The sequence below is a fragment of the Lactuca serriola genome, chromosome 1 (genome assembly GCF_051521515.1).
Source record: "Lactuca serriola cultivar US96UC23 chromosome 1, Lser_US96UC23_V15, whole genome shotgun sequence".
Classification (NCBI taxonomy): Eukaryota; Viridiplantae; Streptophyta; class Magnoliopsida; order Asterales; family Asteraceae; genus Lactuca; species Lactuca serriola.
The window spans coordinates 79,010,799-79,013,605 of NC_136408.1; the positions used below are offsets into that span (position 1 = coordinate 79,010,799).

At 41.8% G+C, this 2,807-nt stretch overlaps 1 non-coding gene across 1 annotated transcript; it reads right to left on the reverse strand.

Moving 5' to 3' along the window:
- Positions 1 to 1,028: 1,028 nt before the first annotated feature.
- LOC145080804 (small nucleolar RNA R71) lies at positions 1,029 to 1,135 on the reverse strand. Its single transcript, XR_013695387.1, has one exon. It is a non-coding gene; the product is annotated as a small nucleolar RNA R71 (small nucleolar RNA).
- Between the last annotated feature and the right edge of the window lie 1,672 nt (positions 1,136 to 2,807).

The window sequence follows — 2,807 nt, forward strand, 5'->3', positions numbered from 1 at the left end:
CCTTTGTGTGTCAATTTATAATTAAAAGTAGGATTAAAACTAGCTGAGTAAACACACATCAAGTTTTTGGCGCCGTTGCCGGGGAACGGTTCAAAAATTAGCACTAATTTCTAGTTTTATCAATCCTTTGTGTGAGATTTATCTTGCACAAAGTTATTTTTAGGTAATTTAGTTATTAGGATTAGTTTTAGTAGTTTTCTGTTTTAGAATTTTAATTTGAAATTTTTTCTGTTTCTGCCTTGAACTCGCCGAGTGCAGTCGAAGCTACTCGGCGAGTCCGTCGCAGTTTCACACTTTTGTTTTTATTTACTTTTTGTTCTTTTTACGCGTTTTTATTACTTTGGTTGCAGTTGTTACATGACCCGAGGTCCAATACTCCTTTAGTCCCTCCACTTGAAGACCCGGAGTCCGCCCTAAGGAAGAACAAAGGAAAAGCCGTTGGAGAATCCGCTTCTTCGAAGAGCTCACCTTTGAAGAATCTAAAGTCCGTTTTCAGCAAGAAGAAGAGAAGCAAATCAGGAGCATCCAACACCTCTTCCTTGGCAAACGAAGACCCAATAAAGGAACACACCGTGAATGAGTCCGAAAGGGAAGAAAGAGAATTTGGAGAAGACAGCGATCTAGAAGGTGACTTTGACAACACCATGGCAAACATTGATGAAGTTCCCATGGGCGAATGGAAGAAGAGGATACGAGATGACACCGGCCCGAGACTTGTGCAACCCGCAATTCCTGCGACTGCAACTTTTGAGCTTAAGGGTCACATACTTGCTCAACTCTAGGAGATCCCCTTTTATGGAAAAGACCACGAAGATGCTTATAAACACTTGGATGAAGTTAATGACGTAGCTGATTACTTTAATGTTCCAAATGTGCCTCGTGAAACTCAGCTGCTTCGTATGCTTCAAGTTACATTCAAGGTTGCTGCAAAAGATTGGCTCAAGTCACTCCCTCCCGGATCCATCACTACATGGGCTAAGATGAAAGAAGAATTCATTGACCAGTTTTGCCCACCTTCTAAAATAGCCAAGTTGAAGAAAGTTATAGCTAACTTTTAACAACAACCCGGAGACTCCCTTTATGAGGCATGGGAGTGGTACAAAAGTCTACTAAGGAATTGCCAACATCATGATCTTAATATCCAACAAGAAGTCTCCATCTTCTATGATGGAGTCAATGTTACAACTCGGCAGCTCCTTGACTCACAAGGAACCCTCACAAAGAAGGCACCACCGGTGATCAAGGAATTAATTGAGGAGTTCTCTAAACATTCTAAAGAATATCACAACCCGTGAAATGAAGTAAGTAGGGGTAGTGAACACAGTTAACGATGGCATGGCGGCAATGATGGCTAAACTAGATAGTGTAGATAGGAGGATGACTAAGATGGATCAAACAATCCATGCTATTCGGGTAGGATGTGAGAAGTGTAGAGGACCTCGCTTCACTAAGGATTGTGACTTGGATGAGAATGGAAACAAGAAGGCTCAAGTATTCTATTCAAGTGGTGACAGATTTGATGATAATTGGCGGAAACCGAAGAAGGAATGGCTCCCCTATGACGAATACAAAAAGGCAAAGTAGAAGAAATTCAAGCAAAAAGAACAGGGTTTCTATCAAAAGGAGGAGTCGGTTATGGAGAAGAGAGCTGATTTGGAAGAGATGCTTACTAGATTTGTAGCCGCATCCGAGAAACAACACAATGATACCGATGCTACACTTAAAGATCAACAAAATATGTTGAGGGAACACCAACTTATGATGAAAGATCATCAAGCTTTACTTAGGAATCAACAAGCATCCATTCTCAACATAGAAAAGTAGCTAGGGAAACTTGCACAACAAGTGAATGAGAGAAGACCGGCTGGACTTCCATGCAATACCAAAAGTAACTCGAAAGGCGCACATATAAACATTGTCACAACCAGGAGTGGGAAGATTGTAACCCCTCTGGCCCCTATTCAGAATGAAGATCTGAAGCTGGTGCAAGAGAAGGAGGCAGAAGGGCAGAATCAAGATTAGAACCAGCTGAATCCAGACCCTACTCGCTGAGTCCACAATATGGACTCGACGAGTCTGACACCTGATCAGAAAAATAAACCTCCTGTTAAGCCATATCAGCCTCCACTGCCATATCCAGTTTGAGCTGGACAAGAAATGAATGAAGAAGACTACCAGAAATTTCTAGAACACATAAAAGCTCTTCAAATCAACATACCATTCATAGAAGCGGTTGCCCAAATGCGAAAATACGCCAGATCTCTCAAGGAGCTTCTAACTAATAGAAGAAAGATGGAAGAAGTAAAGAAGATGGTCCTAAACGAGAACTGTTCAGCTGCTATGTTGAACAAACTTCCTAAGAAGAAAGGAGATCCAGGAAGTTTAACATTGCCCTGTCAATTTGGAAACTTGGCCACCATATATGCACTAGCTGATTCGGGGGCAAGTGTAAACCTCATGCCTTATTCATTTTTCAAAAAGTTAGATCTCCCCGACCCAAGACCCATTCGCATGGCAATCCACCTAGCAAACAAAACGGTTACATTTCCTTGGGGAATTTATGAAGATCTTTTGGTGAAGGTGGACAAGTTCGTGTTCCCCACGGACTTTATAGTTCTAGACATGGAAGCGGATCCCCAAGTCCTGATTATATTAGGAAGACCTTTTCTCAATACAACAAGCGCTATAGTCGACATGAGAGATTCTAAACTTACCCTTTGGGTAGGGGACGAATCAGTCACTTTCGGAGTTGATCAATCCATGAAGCATCCAAGGAGTAGTGATGACACGGAGTTTTCGATTGACAT